Source organism: Neofelis nebulosa, chromosome 7 (genome assembly GCF_028018385.1).
Source record: "Neofelis nebulosa isolate mNeoNeb1 chromosome 7, mNeoNeb1.pri, whole genome shotgun sequence".
Lineage (NCBI taxonomy): Eukaryota > Metazoa > Chordata > Mammalia > Carnivora > Felidae > Neofelis > Neofelis nebulosa.
In genome coordinates this window covers 15456016-15479172 of record NC_080788.1, presented here as the reverse complement: position 1 = coordinate 15479172, position 23157 = coordinate 15456016, and the positions used below count along the sequence as shown (strand labels likewise).

The 23157-nt window shown below is 45.3% G+C and overlaps 1 long non-coding RNA gene across 2 annotated transcripts in view; it reads right to left on the bottom strand.

Annotated features, from left to right (window-relative positions):
• Positions 1–8381: 8381 nt before the first annotated feature.
• The window catches only part of LOC131516105 (uncharacterized), a 66601-nt gene continuing 51825 nt past the window's right edge, over positions 8382–23157 (bottom strand). Inside the window, exons 2-4 of one of the 2 annotated variants that reach the window (XR_009263892.1) lie at positions 13981–14064; positions 10612–10739; positions 8382–9382 (exon numbers count right to left, since the gene is read on the bottom strand). This is a non-coding gene — a long non-coding RNA (uncharacterized LOC131516105). Of the gene's footprint in view, positions 10740–13980; positions 14065–23157 lie in introns of both variants that reach the window. The other variant, XR_009263891.1, reaches the window with a different exon arrangement.

Sequence of the window (23157 nt, the reverse complement as noted above, 5' to 3'; positions counted from 1 at the left end):
AAAAACTATACATTTTACTAAATACTAAAGAATCCAAATTATATTAAAGTTCTGTGAAATGGAGACAAAAACAAATCCCATTCATTTCTTTTTTTAAAATACCATTCATTTTCTTTTTTTTTTAATTTTTTTAACTTTTTTTTTTTTTTTTTGAGACAGAGAGAGACAGAGCATGAACAGGGAAGGGTCAGAGAGAGAGAGGGAGCCACAGAATCTTAAACAGGCTCCAGGCTCCGAGCAGTCAGCACAGAGCCCGATGCGGGGCTTGAACTCACAGACCACGAGATCATGACCTGAGCCGAAGTCGGACGCTTAACCGACTGAGCCACCCAGGCGCCCCTCATTCATTTTCTTAATAATGCCTTTTATTAAATAGAACTAATATTTTGATGAAGCAGTTTATCTTTTTCTATTTAATTTTTATCTTTATTTATTTATTTTAATGTTTATTTATTCTTGAGTCGGGGGGAGGGAGACACAGAATCCGAAGCAGACTCCAGGTTCCGAGCTGTCAGCACAGAGCCTGATGGGGGCTCCAACTCACAAACTGTGAGATCCTGACCTGAGCTGAGGTCAGAGGCTTAACCGACTGAGCCATCCAGGCACCCCAGATTTTTATCTTTTTTTAAAATGCCTTTATATTCTGACAAATATTTGCCTACCCCATATTCTTAAAGAATATAATTATTGCTTACACTTTATATCATCTGTCTGGAACTATAGTTTGTATATGCTATAACATAGGTACCATATTTTTCATTTTCCCATCTCAATTGTTCCAGAACCATTTATGGAAAACACCTTCTTTTTTTTTTTTCACTGAATTGTTCTGTGTCCCTGTTGAAAACTGACTGACTATATATGAGTGGGGCTGTTTCTGGACTATATTTTGTTTCATTAGCCTATTTGTCCTCCTTATACCATACAACACTGCTTAATTGTTATAATTTTACAATAAGTCTTGAAATAAAGTGCTGAAAGTTTTCTCACTGTATTCTTCTATAAAATGTTGGCTATTCTAGGTTCTTTGCACATCTATGTAAATGTCAGAATCAGCATGTCAATTTCTTCCAAAAAAAAAAAAAAAAGTCTGGAACAGAGCTAGCCTATCTGTCCTAAAACAGTCTACCTCTGGACTTATCCATGAGGCGGAAATAAAATGCCTTTTATTGAAGCCACTCTCATTTTGGATGTCTTTCCAAACTTCATTCTAATTGCTACAAGCTTTGATTGGCTCTGACGGACTGCTCGCTAAGCTCTGGACCAGTCGCCATGGTCAAGGAAGCATAATGGAGGCAGCCCCACCAGAGCCCCAAGAACTGATTGTGGAGAAGAGATGGCTCCCCGGGGAAAATGAGGGCAGGAGCGAGAACCAGAAGCTAGAGAGTAAGGGGTAGGTAATGCAGCATATATCTACCATCCACCAACATAGCCTCAAAACTAAACAGGCTGGAATGTAACATGCCTTGATTTGTTTTGTGTTTGACCTTTTTTTCAAAAAACTCATTTGCTTTAAAATGTGCGCCCAGCCATCCAGTTGCTTATACACTCTGAAGTACAAACAACAACATCCAGAGTGAAGGACGGCAAAACTTTGGCTTCTGAGCCCAATTCGTTCCGGAAACATTCTTGTAATCCAAGGCACTTGTATATCTAAGTTCATTTCAAGGACCTTTGGCTCAGTTGTGATCATGTGACGTTCGGCATCACTCACTCTTCACATTGCAAGACATCACTCGTTTACCAAGTTAAAATTTATTGGAAATGTCTGCTCGTCTCGCAGAACGCTCGCAGAATAAGTTACTCGCAATCCAAGGTTTTGCTGTATATAAAGGAGATGTAACTATGTAGCGATCCCAGAGATCCCAGACCATGGTTCTCTGAACAAACCTGGCAAGCCAGGTCAGCTATGCGAGAATCCAGAAGTTATGAGGACAAACTATTGTACCTGCCGTATGTGGAAGCTTCAGAAAGTACTTTGTTGGTTTGTTTCTGCTTAGTTTAACTTGATTTGCACTAACCAAACAACAAGTTGAAATAAAAATAGGAAGGGGCATGTTTTCAGATTGCAAACTTAATTTGAAAAGTGGGCAACAGGATGCCTGCCTGGGTGGCTCAGTTCTCCAACTCTTGACTTTGGCTCAGGTCATGATGTCACAATTCATGAGACTGAGCCCTGCATTAGTCTCTGCTCAAGCTGCTTGGCTATATCTCCGATGGATGCTCGGCCGTGGCATTCTGGGGATTACTTCCTCTTTCTCCTGTGCTCACCTCTGACGCCATCACATCACAGTCTGAATCGTGCCTTCCCGAGTCTTGCAGACAGAAAGAACCTTAAATGTCAATAGCACGCCAACCTCCTCATTTTCAGATGGGGAAACTTGCAGATAAGACCTCTAGGAACTTTTCTCAAATGTGAGCGAGTCTCCTTGCCCTTGAACAGGAGATATTTCTGTTTTGTATTTATCTTATTTCTTCCCCGTGGTTCATTTTGTTTCTTCTTCTTCTGAAGTCATCTATCAGAAAGCTCTCCATATGCGTCAACCAATCAAAGGTACTGAACCTTAAAACAAGTGAAGTGGGAGAACAAAGACAGACTTCCAGGGTTGAAGTGCATGACGGCCGTGATTGTATATTTAATTTAAAGCAATTAATCCGAAGGATTATCATCAACCTGCTGGCAGTGTTTGAATTCATAACCTGTCTGTCTACAGTGTTGTGCCAGACAGATGGAATTACCTGGACAGGATCCCAGGCTTCAGATCTACAGTACCATGCAGGTTGTTTGAGGTCAATAGCAATGAGGGTTGTTCGTAGCCAGCACCCAATACTTCTCCGGGGATTGGAGACACAGGTAGATCCATGAACACCTCCAGAGTCTCCTCAGGTGGTCACGAGCATACTGGACTCAGGATAGAGACCACACCGCCTTCACATGGCCTATCACCCCATAACACGGTGCCCTTAGACACTACCCTTTCTTTAGGAGCTCAGGGTCAGGTTCATGAGCCACTGCTACTGAGGGAATACGACTTCAGGCAAAGCCTTTTGGTACTTCGTCTTTCTTTCCTTCTTGTTTTATTTTATTTGCTTCTAATTTATGTGGCAATATAATTAACATTTTCATTAGTCACTTTGCATCCTTTATGGGGCAAGGGATGATTTTTATCTGATACTAATTTTACTCTATCAAGTTATACTACTGTGTGCGCTTGTAAGTTTGGAAGTATCCCAGAAGGAGCATAGGCTTCAGAACCATGCTGCTTTCCTTTAAATTTCTCCTCTGCCACTTAGTGTCTGTGTGACCTAAGAGGAGGTATGCAACTTCTCTGAGACTCAGTGAAGTAGGAATGAAAATATCTATCTCAGAAACGGTTGTTCGCACTAAAGGTAGCACAGAAAAAATACCTTGCACATTGCCAGGCACTGAGTAATCACCCGTGCGTCACTGAATATACTTACTTATGAAGCTGGTTATCTGTAAAGTGTTTAGGGGTGACCCTATTTCTACACAAGATTGAGTACAAGCAAGAAAAGCAAAATACCACAAGTAGGACTACATCAAACTAAAAAGGTTCTGCATGGGGCACGTGGGTGGCTCAGTCAGTTAAGCGTCCGACTCTTGATTTAGGCTCCGGTCATGATCTCACGGTTCACGAGATCGAGCTCTGCATTGGGTCGTGCATGGAGCCTGCTTGGGATTCTCTCTCTGTCTCTCTCCGTCCCTCCCCTTTCTCTCTCTCAAAATAAATGAATAAACCTTAAAAAAAATATATAAGAGGGGCACCTGGGTGGCTCAGTCGGTTAAGCGTCCGACTTCGGCTCAGGTCACGATCTCACAGTCTGTGAGTTCGAACCCCGCGTGGGGCTCTGAGCTGATGGCTCAGAGCCTGGAGCCTGCTTCCGATTCTGTGTCTCCCTCTCTCTCTGCCCCTCCCCCATTCATACTCTGTCTCTCTCTGTCTCAAAAATAAATTTAAAAAAAACGTTAAAAAAAATTAAAAAAAAATATAAGAACTTCTGCACAACCAAAGAAACCATCAACAAAATGAAAAGGGAACCTAAAAATGGGGGGAAATATTTGCCAACCATATATCTGATAAGGGGTTAATATTCAACATCTATAAAGAATTTCTACAGCTCAATAACAACAGCAGCAACAACAACAACAACAAAAAACCCCAGCCCAATTAAAAAAAAAAATGCGAGGAGGAACTGCATAGACATTTTTCCAGAGAAGACATCCAAATGGCTAATAAGTACATGAAGGGATACTCTACATCACTAATCATCAGGGAAATGACAATCAAAACCACAATGAGATATCACCTCACAACACCTGTTGGAATGGTTAGGATCAACCATTCCATCGTCCATTGTTGTCCATTGTCAACCACTGTTGACAAGAGGCCACCAGCGTTGGCAAGGATGTGGTGACAATACAACACTCGTGGACTGTTGATGGGAAATGTAAATTGGTACGGCCACTATGGAAATCAATATGGAGATTCCCCGACAAACTAAAACCAAAACTACCATACGATCCAGCAATCCCACTTCTGGGCATAGACCCAAAGGAAATGAAAGCAGGATCTCAAAGAGATGTCTACTCTCTCATGTTTATTGCAGTATTTATTCACAATGGCCAAGATATGGAAACAACCTAAGTGTCTGTTGATGAGTCAATGGATGAACGGATAAAGAAGATGTGATATGCACACATACACACACACACACACACACACACACTGGAATATTATTCTGCCATGAAAAAGAAGTAAATCTTACCATTTGAGACAACATGGACCTTGAAGGGATTATGCTAAGTGAGAAAAAAAAAAAAAAAAAACCTAGCTCATAGACACAGAGATCGGAATGATAGTTACCGGAAGCTGGGAGGCGGGGGAAATGGGAAAATGTTAGACAAAGGGTATAAATGTGTGGTCAGATGAATAAGTTCTGAAGATCTAATGTACAGCATGATTATAATTAACAATACTGTATTACATGCTTGAAAGTTGCTAAGAAACTAGATTCTCAAATGTCCTCACCACAAGAGAAATGACAATTATGTGACACGAGAGAGGTGTTGGCTAACACTACAGTGGGAATCATGTTGCAATATACATGTTGTATCAAATCAACATGTTGTACACCTTAAGCTTACCGAATGTTTACGAATAATAACAATAAATGAACAGGATCCAGCATTTCCTGCCAAGTTAACCGGACTGGATCTAAGCACATTAATACTGCCCTGCTTCCCCTGCCCTAATGCAAAATTGCCAGCTACAACCTTTCCTAAGGTGTCACCTTGATACCGGGAGGGAGGGAGACAGGAGAAGCAGAACAAGAGGAGTCAGGGAGACTCCCTGAATTGATCAAATGAATGCCCAACACTAACCAAGCCAAAGGGGGGCAGGACTATGACTGAGTCCTGGCTTACACAGTCACGGGCAAATGTCCGTCTCGGTACCAACAGAGAACTTGCAAGAAATCCCAATCAGAGTCTCTTACTATGAAACCCGGAAGTCTGTGATTTAACAAGCCCTCCAGGCGATTCTTATGCACATCAAAGTTTGAGAAATGCTGCTGGAAAATACTCATGATGGAAGGCACCCATAGCCATCAGCCGGTCCGGATAGATTAAGCACCAGTGACCCATAGGCTGGATCCAGCCTCCAAGATTCTCCGTCTGGAACTGCGAAATGATATTTTAAGTGGCCACCTTCACATTTTGAAGTTTGGAATTCCTAGGCTATCTTGAAAAATCAAAACCTGTGATAAAATTGAATCTGTGTTTCCACAAGGTCACATTTAACAAGGGGTCAAATAGCGGCACCCTTCTTTAGAAAAGGTCCATGCCGTCCGTGTTGCCATGGTCCCCACCGCTCTCCATGACCACACCTGGTCCCCACAACCCACCTACAGTCCCCTTCATGCCCCCGTGTGCATTTGGAATGATCAGTCCCGATCTGGTTCCACGCTCCCATCCCCCCAATCGCGAAAGTAAAGCTCGTGTCAGAGAGTTTAGGAACATTCAACTAGCAATTTAGGAACAGGATAATGTCTTCTATAAATGAGAGCTACCATTACAATATCATTTATTAACAGAAAAAAAGAACTTGGAACGAAACCCTGGCTCGGGGATGCTCTCTGTGTTGTGGTTCTGTATCTTCTTCCTTTGTGGCTGTCCTTGATGTTTACGTTCATGAGAGTTGTCCAGAATGTTATTTGGAAAAGGGAGGCATGGTGTAATTTGCTGAGTTTCGCAGGAAACAATCTAAGAAGCAAACAGTTTTGTTCTTGAGCGGGCAGCATCTTGTCTCGGTATTACATAGTCAAAGTGTGTCATTTCTAACAAATACCAGCAATTACTCTTGGAAATGGTATGCTTGTGTTTGTGCGGGAAGAGGTTTCTCATGTATCTGTAAAATGCGGATTTTTAAAGCTTCCCAGGTGATTCCATTTCATGCAACCAGGTTTAGGAAACACTGATTTGTTCAACCCCAACTAACACAATTATCTGCTCTCTGCCACCCCTGACAGATGGGATGGTCACTTTTATTTATTTACTTAATTTTTTTAATGTTTATTTATTTTTGAGAGAGAGAGAGAGAGAGAGAGAGAGAGAGACGGAGCACGAACGGGGGAGGGGCAGAGAAAGAGGAAGACACAGAATCTGAAGCAGGTTCCAGGCTCTGAGCTGTCAGCATCGAGTCCGATGTGGGGCTCGAACTCACGAACCGTGAGATCATGACCTGAGCCGAAGTCGGACGCTTAACCGACTGAGCCACCCAGGCGCCCCAGGATGGTCATTTTTTAAAATGTTTATAAGCCAATCGAATTATTGGAAAGTTCTTTTTTATACTGAGTCCACTTTTTTATACTGAAGTCCACCACCTACAATGCCTGTTTTCTACTTGATCCCCTTTGAAAGCTCTATTAGGACATTTAGCACATCCCACCCCAACAATGTCTCAACTGATCTTTATTTTATTTCGGAACTGACATCCATTACAGTCATCATCCTCAGGAGTAATGATGAGATTCGTCCCCTATGAAGATCTTCTGTATCAGACGCAGAGCTAGGGACTTTGGATCCCTTGTCTCGCATTCTCAACAAGACAGAGAAGTGAATTCTATTACCCACTCTTTCCCTGGCAAAGCCAGAACGGGGGCCAAAGCTACACTGTCGTGTTAGTCAAAGCTACAGTGGCCTGGCACCACTTGGTAGTCAGATCTGGGCATGGAACGTTTTAAACTGGGAGCTTCCTGATTTAGAACATTATATTGTCAGGTTTAAAGTGAGTAAGCATATCAGCGCATCATTTGTTTTAGACGCAGCCTCAGGTCTGACTGGCTGGGTGATGCACCCTGGAAGACGCCAGCATGGGCCTGCAGAACGCATCATCCATTACATGCGTCCATCTGTAAGCGCAGGCCATTGGAAATGAGCTTGCCGGGCCCTTAAGCGCAAGACAACAGTCTCAATAGAATAAGGGGAAGGATAGGGGGGCGCCTGGGTGGCTCAGTCGGTTGAGCAACTGACTTCGGCTCAGGTCACGATCTCACGGTCCATGAGTTCAAGCGGTGCCTCGGGCTCTGTGCTGACAGCTCAGAGCCCGGAGCTTGCTTTGGACTCTGTGTCTCCCTCTCTCTGCCCCTCCCCCACTTGTGCTCTGTCTCTATCAAAAATAAGTAAAATATTAAAAACAACAAATAAGTGAAAACTTAATTTAAAAAAAGAACTGTAGCCTATAAGTCCAATGAATGCTCCCCAAAATACAGAAGAAGAGCTACACAGTGGTCTAACGTGCTCAACAACCATTCGTCTTACCTTGTACAACAGGCGTCATAAAACCTACGCGCTTCAGATATGTGCTTGGTGTTCGATGTGTCTTTGTCACTTAGCCATGAGTTAATTTCAGAGCTCCAAGATTTCTTTTTTTTTTTTTTTAAGTTCATTTATGTATTATTTGAGAGAGAGAGAGAAAGCGCAAGTGGGAGACGGGCAGAGAGAGAGAGAGAGAGAGAGAGAGAATCCCAAGCAGGTTCCATGCTGTCAGCACAGACCCCGACACGGGGCTCGATCCCACCAACTGTGAGCTCATGAGCTGAGCCGAAATCAACCGGCGGTCGCTTAACCAACTAAGTCACCCAGGCGCTCAGAGATCCACAGATTTCTGCTAGGATTTTATTTCATGGTAGTGCATCCTTAAGGACAATGATTCTACTGGAGATGCGTTTGTAACATGTGATTTTTTTTCTTATAATTTACCAAGTAGAGTTGGGTGTGTTAACCGCTCGTTTACCTTCCGTTGTAGATATTGTTTCAAATTCTGTTGGATGGCTGTTTCAAAAAACAAATAAACGTGAACTCCAATTTATGTTTTTATTTTTAAGTGGCTTCAACAAATTGGGTCTTTCCTAATTGAAAGTTATCCGGTTTGATTACACAGCCTCAAGAACAATAGCAAAGTCAGTTTGCAATCACTTGATTTATTTCAAGTTTTCCCACTCTGCCGTTATTAAATTAATTCACCTTCTAATAAAAATAATTCCTAATGTTGAGAAAATACAGATAAGTAGAGGGAAGCTTTATTAAGATCATCAGTATTAAAACTAAATCCTTTTTTTCTCATTAAAGAAGATACAGTCAATTTAATTAATTCACATTAATCCCTAGTTGACATTAAATTCATCTAAAAATCTACACTCATAGAGATTATTAACACTAAGCCATAAAAAATGTTTAAAATGATTAATATATAGAAGAAACACAGTTCTAAAAATTCAAGTGATTATATTTTATAACGTTCTATAGGGGCGCCTGGCTGATTCAGTCAGCAGAGCATGCGACTCTTTCTTTCCAAGTTGTGAGTTCAAGCACCAGGTTGGGTGGAGAGATTACCTAAAAATAAAATCTTAAAAAACAAACAAGAAAAAAACCCCACTCTCAGAGCACCTGGCTGGTTCAGTCAGTGTAGCATATGACTCGTGATCTCTGAATTGTGAGTCTGAGCTCTGCCTCAGGTGTAGAGATTACTTAAAAAAATAAAATCTTAAAATAAAATAAAATAATAAAAATACTTGTGATTTAGGAAAACAAGAAATCAGAAAAATATCTTTTCTTTTTTTTTAATTTTTTAAAATGTTTATTTACTTTTGAGAGAGAGAGAGAGAGAGAGAGAGCGCACGCACAAGCAGGGGAGGGGCAGAGAGAGAGGGAGACACAGAATCCCAAGCAGCCTCCAGACTCGGAGCTGTCAGCACAGAGCCCAACACAGGGCTCGAACCCACGAACTGTGACATCATGACCGGAGCTGAAGTCAGATGCTTAACCGACTGAGCCACCGAGGCGCCCTGAAAAGTGTCTTTTCTAGAGAAAAAAAAAAAAGAAAATTTTACTAGGATATTGATTTAGGGTTGATATTTCCTTCTACATTAACTGAAAGTGATCATGGTATAAAAATTGAGCCCCAAATTATTTTTATACCTATACCAGTTCAAGTCTCATTTTGAGAGACAGCTCTATTTTGTGAAGCTTTCTGATATTTTATTCCTTTACTTTTTCTAGAAAAGGAAAATTATTATAAGATAATCAATAATTCACCTCCAACATTTTTACATCACTCCAGATTGTAAAGCTATCTATGGACCTCTAGTTACCGGTAGATGTCCGGTGACATATTTTGATTCTGGCTTTTTAAATCTGTTTTCAGGCTATAGGCCACTTAACAAAGACTGTCATCATGTGTGTTCAACCCTAATTTCAGACTGAGTTCTCATCCCAAGTCCATGCTGATCGGCCTTATAAGAGTTTAACTTTGCTTAATGAGCTCCTTCATACAGGGTTCAAACCTTCTACCAGGGCAAGTCAAGCTGAACAGAATAACTGTCTTTTCAACGTACACTGACTTAAAGAACTCACCCTTCACATCAAATGACAACAACGAGAAACAGACTTGTATTTTATCCAGCTTTTCAACTGCATGATAAGCTCTGGAGCTAATTAATTTAATAGACTAAAAGATGCCCATTTTCTTTATTTACTTCTTTTTTTTTTTTTGTCTTGATCAACATTAGTGTGCTTGAACTGACACCTCTATTTTTCTTAGAGTTTTAAAGCTTCCTTTCATGTGGGAGAAAAATGGCTAAATATGTCAGGGTTTATCAAACAGAGCCTTGCTTTTTTGGCTGGTCCCTTTTGCCTTATCTAGCAAACACATTACCCTCTCCATCAAAATGTGGCCGAGCAAACAAGGCAGTAAAGCCCGCACACATAACCAGAGCTACCTTTAAACAGCCTCTAGACTCTTTAAACTCAGCTAGAAAGCTGATTAGGTCCCAGATCTTGCGTATTATCTTATTTTTGATAGCTGTGCTATGAAAAGGCAATAAAGAAAAAGCTGTCTAATAAGAAGGCAAGTTAAAGTGTCTGCTTACTTAAGAGGTACACTTAAAAGGAAGGAGGAAAAAAGAACTGTGTAAACTAGTAGAACTATTTGCAAATCTCAAAGGGAGCAATTGTTCAAAAAAAAAAAAAAGAATTTATTTGTGAGTTAAAGGGGAGCCACGATATTTCCTTAAATCTCAGCATTCACATACAGGAAACAACTTCGTCGTGGCGTATTTTCCTTTCTGGGGATATCCTCGTATCATTGTTTAGTACACTGTCGACAACTTTGAAGCTGTTGTTTGTTCAAATGGGAGAAAGTCAAAGATTCCTTCCAGGCCTGTGGAATAACCACAAAAAGACACACAGGAAGTTATGTATATTTCACTGAGGTTACCTTTCCCTGATCTAAGAGTGAATTAATTAAAAGATGAGAAAATACTTAACACTGAAACTGACTTGAAATATCTGAGATGCACTTTTCCTATCAAACACAGCAACGGCAGGTATTTAGAAGGAAGTATGTCAGCCAATGAGCAAATTGCATGCCTGTTTATCTGCATCTTAAAGTCACTGAAAGTCCAACTTCTTGGGACTGTACAGATTTTTGGCGTATGTGCAGAGTGGAAACAGACTGGCTTACCCCACGGAGCAGGTGGAAAAGAAAAGATGTGAAAGGGATATGGAATGCTGATTTAAACAGATGGGGGGGGGGTTGATTCTAGGTGGCAAGGTCAATGTTAACATGTGTAAGAAAACACCAGCTCCTGTCTGGACATGTTTGCAAGATCTGGTTTGGGAAGTGACATAAAATGAAAACTATTCCTACCTGAGGTTCTGTGATCTAATTGTAACAAAAGCAAGTCATACTCTGTATCCTTGGAGGGTGACTTGGAGGGACTGGGGACGGGTGCTGTTAGTTGCCATTCAAGGACTCTGGTTCCATTTAGCCCAGGTCTTGAGTTACTATCTGGAATGGCACTAGAGCAGCTCAAAAAACATAAAGAAAGAGATCCCATAGTTGAGGCAATGCTGATTTTATTCCCAGTCGAAACTGGCTTTGTCTTAATTCCAAAAGTCAACATGTGAAAAAAAATCAAACCCTGAAAAAAGTGTATTATCTAACTCTATTCCTTTCCATACCAAGACTCTAGTTTTTAATCAATATCCTAACATGAGGAAATGAGGAAACATCCTTTTCTGTTAAAAAAGAAATTTAAACTTGGGGCGCCTGGGTGGCTCAATCAGTTAAAGGTCAGACTCTTGGTTTCAGCTCAGGTCATGATCTCACAGTTCCTGAGTTCGATCCCTGAGTCAGGCTCTGTGCTGACAGCATGCAGCCTGCTTGGGATTCTCTCTCTCTCTCTCTCTCTCTCTCTCTCTCTCTCTCTGTCTCTCTCTCTCCTTCTGCCTCTCCCCTGCTTACTCTCTTTCTCTCTCTTAAAATAAATACACTTAAAAAATTCTTTTTTAAACCCTTATTTTTTTTTAAGTGTACTTGTTTATTTTGAGAGAGGCAGAGACAGTGCCAGCAGGAGAGGGGCAGAGGGAGAGGGAGAGAGAGAATCCCAAGCAGGTTCCATGCTGTCAGCACAGAGCCAGACTCAGGGCTCGAACTCAGGAACCGTGAGATCGTGACCCAAGCCGAAACCAAGAGTTGACACTTAGCTGATTGAGCCACCCAGGTGCCCCTAAACTTTTTTAAAAAATTTTTAATGTTTTACTTATTTTTGAGACAGAAAGAGACACAGCATGAGCAGGGGAGGGGCAGAGAGAGAGGGAGACACAGAATCCCAAGCAGGCTCCAGGCTCTGAGCTGTCAGCACAGAGCCCGACGCAGGGCTCGAACTCACCTACCATGAGATCATGATCTGAGCCGAAGTCGGACTGAGCCACCCGGGCGCCCCGTGCCCCTAAACTTTAAAAAAAAAATTTCTTTAATACATTTAAACTTGAACAGCTTCATAGAAGATAATTCCTAGTACATAGGAAAAGAATATCATAAAACCCAGAGGCTGTTAAAATTTGCCACGAAGGACTTAAGTACATAAGGCAAAATGGGGAGGCAGTGTGCTGGCACCCTTACCAAACCAGGGGCTAAGAAGTCACATAGCTGTTAGCCTTTTTAGAGGCTCTTATCGGAATTTTCCTGTGACTCAGCCTACAAACCATTCAGTGGCGTGCCAACCACACCCTGCAGCAGCGTTTCAGCTTGACATTTACAAGGAAGGCGACTTACTGGGGCTCGGGAGACTGGGAGCAAGACAGTCATCGCTCGGCCCCAGGGACGGTTTTGCACTGCGGTCAGCGCCTTCATAGAACCACTTCAAATACAGAGTTGAAATTTTGGAGTGTAATCGCAACGCTGTGGGTGACCGTAAATAAAAGCACTGTTGGGGCGCCTGGGTGGCTCGGTCGGTTAAGCATCCGACTTCGGCTCAGGTCACATCTGGCGGTCCGTGGGTTCGAGCCCCGCGTCGGGCTCTGTCTGGGCTGACTGCTCAGAGCCTGGAGCCTGTTTCAGATTCTGTGTCTCCCTTTCTCTCTCTGACCCTCCCCCGTTCAAGCTCTGTCTCTCTCTGTCTCAAAAATAAACAAACGTTAAAAAAACAAAAAGCACTGTTGTCAATAACACAATGCGACCCTGATGCAAATGGTGGGCTGTGAGGATAGCAGATGCCAGCCTAGTAATAGATACAGGGCGGACGCTGCCTTAGGAGGGTTGTGTCTTAACTCACTCCTTACAGCAACCCCCGAGGCAGGCACTATTATAATTTCACTAGATGAGGAAACTGAGGGGCAGAGAATTGTAGTAACGTGTGCCCGGGGCTGCAGAGCTAAGAAGCGGTCAAACTTGAAACAAGTTCAGTCACGTACGTGTCTGTGCGTGAGCATGTATTAAACACCACAAAGGTGCCCCCTTGAAAAGAAATGGGAGCCCAGCCAATTTATTGGTCTCCCCCGGAGACAATATAGGAAAGTATTTTTTTTTTTGTCATTATTGGGGGTAATATACATTGCATTCTATTAAAGAAACCTGGTGGTGGATGGCTTTAAAAAAAGGTTGATGTTCAATGCAAACCAATGATTTGTAAAAACGGTTTGGGAAAAGGCTGCAAATTGATTTACAGCGTAGCTCAAAACTCCTTAGCTCACCTCATTAAAATGTGGAGATTCCGTTCACCACAAATTGGTCTTTCCTTCATCTTGCTTCATTTGCTACCTTAGGGCCCCCTGACTGACACTCTGTCATAGGTAAATATTTCCTTTGTCAGCCTACCCTCTTCTCTGTCTCTGTGGATGTTGTGTCTGTACTTACTTTTCTTTTTTTTTTTTTTTTTTAATTTTTTTTTTTTAATTTTTTTTTCAACGTTTTTTATTTATTTTTGGATAGAGAGAGACAGAGCATGAACGGGGGAGGGGCAGAGAGAGAGGGAGACACAGAATCGGAAACAGGCTCCAGGCTCCGAGCCATCAGCCCAGAGCCTGACGCGGGGCTCGAACTCACGGACCGCGAGATCGTGACCTGGCTGAAGTCGGACGCTTAACCGACTGCGCCACCCAGGCGCCCCTGTACTTACTTTTGATAATGTCTGTTTTTCTCCGCAGAAAGACGCATGTCCTGGAGTTTTGCAAATAGTTTGGGTCTTGTCACTGAACACCATCTAGGGATAAATAGCACCATCAAAGGATTGAAAAAAATTGCTGAACTTAGTATTGTCAGCAAAGAAGGTATGCCATCAGAGTCACCCACACCTGCCCCAAGTCTAAGGGACAATTAAAAGGAAATGGTCGCCGGAATGGAAAGTAGAGATCACATTTGATTAATCTCTTTACCATCATTATAAAGTATACAATCAAGCCAAAAGATGCATTTTTGTGAATAACAGCACGAAAGGGAGGGAAATGAATGAATGAGTAGATGAATGGATGAGAGAGTAAGAAAGTTTTAATTATAAATGTTGCCATTGTTGCTATCACTGGGATATACAAGAATTTTTCCTGCAATGTTAACCTAAGACCTGACGAGAAAGAATAATTACTTTAGATGCGCTGACTTATTTGGGGGGCAATTATGCACTTAACATCTTTTTAAAATGCTATGAATCTTCACCCTCCGGTGCAGCATTATATACTTATGCAATTAACCACACTGATAATGACCTTCCCATCGGATCTAGAATGACAAAATGAAACTCTGATCGACAAAGAGATTCATAACAGTGCTAAGGTGGCCTTTCCAGGCTTCATGAGTCATCCCAAGAGTTTCTGAAGGACAAACATAAAAGTAGCAAGCACAATAAACAACAGTATGCCTATTACTGAGAAAAGAACACACATTTGAAACTTTATTTTTACACACACACACACACACACACACACACACACACACACACACCCGTTGCTAACCCGATTGATAGAAACCCAAGAAGATGCACCAAAAAACGTGTTCCATTTTTGGAAACACTATTTTTTCAAGCACAAATTAGTACCCATACCCATGCGTACTCTGTTGGTGTTAGTTTTTCAAAAGTCAAGGAGAAAGCTCTTTTCCTCCAGAAATCTCATAGGAAGTAATTATTCACTGGTCCGTCAATAGGTAGTGCTAATTTCACTAGGATGTGCCCAGATCATTAGGATCATTTACTTGAAAAGACCCAAATAGTATGAAAGTGTATGTATGGACAGTTTGTTCTTGTGGGGAGGGGGGGAAAGAATCGTTTTCTCACCCATGGGGTTGGGGGTCTGGGGCCATTGAATATTAGTAACAATCCAGTCTGCTGCCAGAGGAGGTTAGGAACCAATTCCCAGTGCAACCTCAGAAAACTGTAAAAAAACAAACAAACAAACAAAAAAAAACATTTTGTCTCCCTTCCTACTGCTTTCCACATCCCATAGCTGTTATTGAAAGAGAGCAAAGGAAAAGCAAAAGAGAAGCCCACACTATTTGACATTTTCACCACCACCACCACCACCACCACCACGACACCCAACCACCTTGCCACCCTCCAGCTAAGGAAATGTTAGCCCAGCCACAAATCAAAATGAATAATCTGATTACACTTGGGGAACCAGAGTAAATAAAGGTTGTGTGCCCTGTAATTACCCACACTGAACCATCTCAGGAGGTATTTAAAATATTTGGGGGTTGCAGGTGGAGAAAGGTTTCTTGGCCGTAGTTGTTCATTGAAATCTCTTACAGGATTTTTTTTTTTTTTTTTTGAAACCTAGCCTGTGATGCAGAGCCTGCTGGGCTAAATTATGAACCAAAGGCTTTGGGGTGGGAACAATCAATCAAAATACCTGGGGTAGTGTGTAATGTGCATGATCTTGTCAGCATGAGCAGGCTGCCCCTGAACACGGTCCCTCAGCAGGTTAAATAAATATGATACTATAGACAAACCGACAGGATCACACGGCTGCATCAATCAGCTGTTGATAAAATACAATCTTCCTTTAATACACGCTGAGAAAGTTATTTAACACTTACAAAACCTATATCCATTTCTTGTCCTTTTTTTTTTTTTTTTTCTTTCCAAAGTGTTACTCTTTTCAAGAGCAGGGGAAAGAAGTTGAGCCATCTCGGGTGGAGGAAGGGGATTTAATGGACCCAAAGAAACAGACGCGGCAGCCTAACCTGGGCGGGGGGGGGGGGGGGGGGGTACAAATAACAGCCATGGGGGTGGGGGAACCGGCCGGAGCGTCCCCCACCCCCCAGAATGCAAACCATGCCTGAAGCTTTGCAATGGGTCTCAAAAAAAAAAGTGGATACCCTTGTTGAAACTACCCCCGCAGGGAAGCCCCCGGGTGCACAAGCAAACGCGCGTTATTTCAATTCCGTTCTTATTTCAGCTCTGCAGTTTGCCTGCCTCTGGAGCAGATGAGAGAACCATTCCGGATTTATTGAAGGGGGGGAGGGGGGGATGGAGGGGGGTTGCTGGACAGGAAATCATTTAACAGGCGGGGGCGGGGTGGGGAGGGGGGCTCCAGTGAACTTAGAAAAGTGACCCCATAGACCCGGTGGTAAAGGGGTGATCGTGGCTGACTGCACACCGGTGAAATTTGGGGGGGGGGGGGGTCAGTACTAGGGAAACAGGGAGACAACTGCCCTGAGTTCGCAGCGAGGGTGCTAAGCGCCTGTGTGCTCTGTGGCTTGAGAAAAAGCCCATCGGTGATTAAGGAGCCACTCTCCCCGCTTGCAAACAGACGACAATGACAGGGGGTTGGTGCCAGGACCCTCCAGAGCGCCGGCCCAGGCTGGACCGTAAGTCGATGTTGACTTTAACCTTCGCCTGGCGCCCACGGTCCCCCCACCCACCCACACGCGGCCGCCTGGCCTCCAGTGGAACCCCGGGATCCTCTCCTCGGTCGCGCGTGGACCCGCGACACCGCGCGCCCGGGGCAGGGCCGGGCGGAGAGTGGCCCCGAGCGCCGGGGAGGGCGTCGGAGGCCGGGGGGGGGGGGGGGGGGGCCGGGGAAGTGCCGACGGGCTGTCTCTTAACGAGTGCAGATTAATGTCCCATCTCACACTAAGCTCTCCTAAGTGCCGTCGCTCCAGCCCAAACACTGCGAGCGTGGCGAGGCGTCGCCTGCCACTCAAAACGCCGATCTTTCCCAGCCTGTTGAAATAACCCGCCGGGGCCGCCGGAGGTGCTGACGGCCACGTTTGTCAGCGCGCGGAGCCGCGCGGGACCCTCCTCGGCGGCGACCGGGGCTCGGAACCAATCCAACGCGCGCGAGCGCGGCCGCACTCGGCGCGGCTCCTCCCCCGGCCACGCACGCCCTCCCCTCTGGTTTCCCGAAGATTCGCGCGGGGAGAGGCTGCTTTTGGGGACCCAGGGGTCTGCGGCGGGGGCGACTTAGGTCGCCGAGAACCGCTCCTTGCCCCGCACTGTCGCAGGCTTGCCTGGGCGGCCTGTGCCACGTAGGCGCAGAAGGCGACAGATGGAGACCCGGCAAAGAACCGGACCGGGACGGCCGGCCTGCACGGACCCCCTCGGCCCCAGCAGGCCCCAGTCCCCCGGCAGACTCCCTGCCCACGCCCCACGTCCAACTCGGAGGCTCCGTCCCCTGGGCCGTAGGCTCCGTCCCCTGGGCCGGAGGCGGGGAGGGATCCAGGTGAGGGAGGGAGGAAAGGAGGGATCTGGCTCCCCTAGGAGCTCTTTCCATCCCGGAAACTCGCTTGAGGTCCCCTCCCGACCCCCGACCCTCTCCCCTCCCCCCTCCCCCGGGTGCGGCTTCAGCTCGCGGTGGCGGCGACCCGGGCCTCGGGGACGGGGGGAAGCGCTGGAATCCTTGCAGACTTTTTGGAGACTTGGCGCTTTCAAGAGCTCTTTACCTGAAACTGACACCCGCAAGCACTCCCCGGGGACCTGTTGGGCAGATGGAGTGGCAGGGCCAGGCGGGGCCTGTTGGCGAGACACGGGGACATTTGTCATGGGTGACCCGGCGCCTCGGCTTCTGAGCCCACGCCGGCGCGGGGAGGCCCGCGCTAATGTAATAAAGCGAGAGCGACAAGAGGAAAGGCCTCTCTCGCCCCGGGGCCGCCACATGCTCACTCCGTTTTACTGTCAGGGCTGGTCGAGGCTGTGGCTTCATTTCATATTCCATTAATATTTACAGCAGCTATTGAATTTCCCATTACAAAGTTCACCATACACACTGCTAATATGAAATTTTAATAGTATTGTGCACATTATGAAAAGTCCCACCATTAAGAGGGGACGCGGGAGGGTCCTAGGGAGAAGTTGCCCTGGGAAGTTATCCTCCACTGAACGCTTGAAATGCCTCCCAACGCCCCCCTCCCAGGTCATTACATGAATTCATTTGCGACTATTACCATAAAGACGCAAAACGGTGGGCATTTTATCAACACGGAAATCAAAAGCGAAGGAGGGAGGCAAGTGGGTAAAAACCCCGCTGGTTAAATTGAGTTTGCAAAGTTGTGCGTGTCGGTGCTTTGCCGTGACTTACGGATGTTTCTACACCGCCGCAGCTAGGCGTCCCTGGGGGGCAAGGGGGCGCCTGAGGAACCGGCAGAAGTTTCTAGGTTGGGCTGGGTTCTGGCCGCAGCCGGTCCGAGGCGGAGGCTCCAAGCGCCGGCGGGGCGGTGGGTGAGGCCGCCCTCTCCTCCCCGCTCCCCTTCCCCGTACGCCTGGCTCTAAGCCCTAGAAGTTCCCAAGGCTGCAGTCCTGGGGTGGCCTCGGGGGGAGGGGGAACCTCCCCCGAGAACCGTGTCATCTGTTTGGCAACTTCTCAGGACTGGCACCCTAAGTTCGGGTGGTTCTCTGGCAGGAAGATTGCCCTGAGAAACGTGGTTCCCTTGCCACGGGTTTTGCAACGGAGCAGAGAGGGGCAAATGCTACCCTGGAGGGAAAAGGAGAGGAGGGGGAAGGAAGAGAAGGAATGTGGCCTGGACCGTTGGAAGGGCTAGTGCACACCCCCTAACCCCAAGGTCCCGCCGCCCAAAGCGGCCCGAGGGAGGTAAACCCAGAGGCTCCAAGACGGCAACACCGAGCCCTAGGGATACAGTTTGTCTCGACGGCCCCTGGAAGGCTGCACAGTGGAGCCCGGGGGTGGGGGGTGGGGGTGGGGGGGTGGGGGGGTGGGGGGGCTCGGGCTGGAGACGCACCGTCTGCTGCAGAGGGGCAGCGGGGGGCGGGGGGCGTCCCCTTCCGCCAGGGCTCGCAGGCCGGTGGGTCCGTGCGCCCACCTTCCGCTCAGGTCCGAGCCCCGCCCACCTGGGTGCCGCCCCCAGGCCGCCCTCCGGAACGTGTCGCCTTCCCAGTCTGTGCCAGCATAAGGACAGTCAACTTCCTGGAAGACCCAACCGGCTCCGAACCCCTCTTGCTCTCGCATTTAACCCCATCCTAGAGTGGATAGTCAAAACAGAAGGAAAATCATACGTATTTGATTTTGTTGGGGGCGCGCGCATGGTGTCATAGCACTAGGCTGCACTAGGCTTTCACACCCCCTGCCCACGCACCCTCACACCACCCCCTTCCCACACTCCTGGGGTGTAAATTAGGGGCAGTACTTTAGGCGCCACGGCGGGGTCTTAATAGGCTTGTTTCTGCCATGAGACGGCAATTTCTGAATCTTTAGGTTACTTCTCAGCCTCAGGAAAATGACAGTGACAGAAGGTAAAGATGGGTGACATTTCCACAGCACGATCTGGTGTCGGGTTTTTTTTTTTTCTGGGTTTTTAAAAATTATTACTATTATCATCATTCCCCCAATTTTGTCTGTTTTTTTTTTCCCTTCAGCCCCTAAATGTGTCATGCTTTGTCACATCCTCTGTGTGTGTGTTTAGAGAACATTTGAATAAAAGGCTCGATGCCAGGTATTGGTGACACAGGGGGTGGAATTTTCAGCCGCTCCACAAAGAGTTGGCCGCCTCTATTTGCATAAGGTCAGAGTAGTGCTTCTGATAGAACTTTAGCAGCATCTCTGTCTCTTAGCAACACTCTTGCACTCTTGGTCCCCGCATTAAATTGACTGGTCCCTTCCTTTTCTTCCTTTCATTGGGAGGCTTACAATAAAATGTCACCCTTCCAACCTGTGCCTGTCACCCAGTAGGTCATCTGTATCTCCCCCTTCCCCCTCCCCCAGCTCCTCCCCTCCCCCTCCCCTTTCTCTCCAGCTCCAATTAGAGGAGGAGATGTTTCATTTGGTGGAGTCCCAAAACTGTCTCATTTCATTGTGTTAATTCATATTAATACCATTTCTCCCTTTGTTAGTATTAAGAAAAAGCCCTCGTAAACAGAGGCGCGATAAAGAGCAAATTGCCAGCACCTGCCAGACAATGGGCCTGCGAAAGGGTAATAAGGCGAGTGCAGAGAGAGAGAAAGCGAGGTTTGGGTCAGCCTCCCCACCCATTTAGTTGATGCAAGGTTGAGTGCAGCCGGAAAACCCTGGAAGCACTTGGAATGTGCCGGGCAGCCTCTTGGCTCTGCGATGGGACACGGTGACAGGATCCAGATGCTGATAGGTGGTGTTAATGGAGGGTCACGTTTGGACAATAGTATCCATCACTTGCCTCCTGGCTCCTCTGTCAGATGGAGTCGTTTCTGACTGCTCCATCACTCAGGTTTGGGATAGATTCAATTATTACCTTCACCCTGGCAACGGGATATACGAATCTCTGCCCAAAGGACGTTGTTATTATTGGTATTAATTATTATTATTGCTGCTGCACCTCTCCCTTTGTTCCTTTTAAAAGAAGAAGCTCCTAAGTGTTCAAAAACCCCTTCCTATTTTAGCCTAACCAACAGCCGCCCAGTTACTAAAGCCCATGGGATAATGGCCGCTTAATTAACACAAAGAAACTTTTGTGTGCATGCCTGAATGATTATTGCTGATTTTTATAATATTATCAGTTGCCTAAATTAAATCGTCTCTGGATGTTTCCCCAGGTCTTGGGAGAGTCCAACTTAGGGTCTTGGCGCTCTCCTTAAAAGAAAGTGAAGAACTCATTTCCATCAGGTTGAAGATCAAGAAAACCAAAATCCCGGGACACTTTTCGTAAAGGGAATTGGGAATCAGATGTAAGGTGTTGCTGAAGTCCCTTTACACTCTTGTCTCTGCTCTCCTGGACAGAGAAACTGAACCTTTTCTCAGAAGAGTGGTTTGTTTTCTGTAACACCCCCTTGAGTGGGGCAACTGGGAACGTAAAACACCTTGCTTTTCCCTGGTATTTTCACAAACCCTGGCTTCGCTTTCTCCTCTTTTCTGCCTAGCTTGCACGCCTTGTAATTCCTGCACTGTATTGCTAGATAAATGTGCAGGTAATGGGGTCTGAGAAAAGCAATCAGGGTTAGAAGTCAACTAGCTCCTCTTTAATAATTCACGTGTCATATTTCTTCCACTATGTCAAGTTTGCTAAAGAAGATGGACAGGGGCTGACGGGCAGCCACTTGAGTTTATTATTCTCAGCCTCAGAAGGGAGGAAAACCATAAAAAGAGATGTTCCCGCTCTTCTTACAAAGGGGCTCCGCCAGTTTGAGGCTTCCTCAGAATTCTATGTTGTCTTGCTGACCCTGCTTTCCAGTTCTGCAAGCTGACTGGAAGATTTGTAAAGATGGGACAGGGGAGCCAAAAAATATTCCTGGGGACTTTGCGGATTTCCATTTACCTCTCCTTTCCTCCTCACTAGTGCCTTCATACTTATTCTCTTCCCAGTGGCAATTTTTTTTTTTTTTTTTTTTTTTTTTTGCCACAGTACAGAACACCTCTGCCAGGTCAATTTCAGTCAGTTACAGATGACAACTCTTGTTGTAACTTTCTTACACATGACCTTTCTCCCTTTTACAACTTTTTCCCTCCTCCCGGGGCACTGTTTGTGACAGCTTCGTGTATCTTCTACTTTTAAATCTCTCTGTCCTCTTTCTTTTTGGAAGGGTGTGGGGAGGGGGGAGGGTTGAGATATGGGATTTTCTTCACTCAATAATTGGTTCTTTCCAGAAAGAGGGAGGGGCACAGTCTAGAGAAATCAATGAAGTTTTAAGCAGATTTAAGTTTGGTTCTGGAGAACAAGATGTTTTGTGTGTGTGTGTGTGTCCAGATTCCAAAAAGGAAGAGAGAACAAAAAGATAAATAAAGATTGATTCTTAGGTGGTGAGACTGTGCCCCAACACAGAAATGAGCATCATGTTTACGCAGTTTTCATTCCCCTATGGCTCCTGTTGCCTCATCAGATTTCTAAGCATTCCACTCTACACAGACCAAGCCCGGGAGTGATTTCGTTTACAATTTCTCTCTCCCAATCTTTTCAAAAAGCCAAACATTAGAGGAAGGTTTATCCATCGTGAGGGCTAAAACTTTTTCTACGGGTTACTTTTTCCATGAAAAGAACCCTAGAGTTCTGCAAACCTTTTAGCTGATTGGTTGTTGATGGCCAGGCGGATAAAGAACAAGCATTTTGCATGTTTCAGTTCTTAAGAGTTTGCCAACAAAAATAACCCAGTAAATCGGTCTTTGGGGGAAATATAGTTTCATCTTCAAGGTACTAATGGCACACGTCATGACAGAAAAATAGTATCTCCTATCCTATTCATTCTGTAACTTCAGTGCTAAAAAAATTATCTATTTTAGGCGCCTTTTCCACTCAGTTTAGTGGCTCTTTAAATTCAGCGTCTTTTCTGCAGCAGGTGCCCACCGTGGGCACTCACGACTTGTTTTTCAGCCTCAGTTGTTACAATATGAACCTTCCCAACTTGTAGATCTATTTGTCTGTCTGACAAAGTGGTTGGGGGGGGGACGTTTAACCGAAAGTTCCAGTGGAACAGCAAACAATGGTTTATTTAAAAAAAAAATCAGGCATATTTGACAAGAGAATAAATAGTTTTGGAAAAAAAACTAACAGTAAAAGATTGTATTGAGGTTAGAAAAACTAACTTGGGTTTACACCGGTCTTGTTGCATGGTGTGGGGGAGGGGTACAATGTGCCCAAGACCGTGCTTCCAAGAAACTGTCTATTTAAAACCACTCCCTACAACTTTTTCGGGTTGATACACTTTATCCGCTTCACTCATCAGCCAAGCCCTGGAACAATTTTTCAAACACCCCTCAGGACCCAGCCCTCTTTCTTGAATGGGAAATACTGATGGACCCTAGCTGTTTGTTCAGTTTATCTAATTTCTCTCCCTCCTCAACGATAGAGGTTCATGTTTTATTTGCATAATTTTTTTAAGCCGGGCGTCGGGAGGGGGGAAAGAAGGATCTGTAGGGTTTGGGGTTTTGTTTTTGTGCTTAACGCA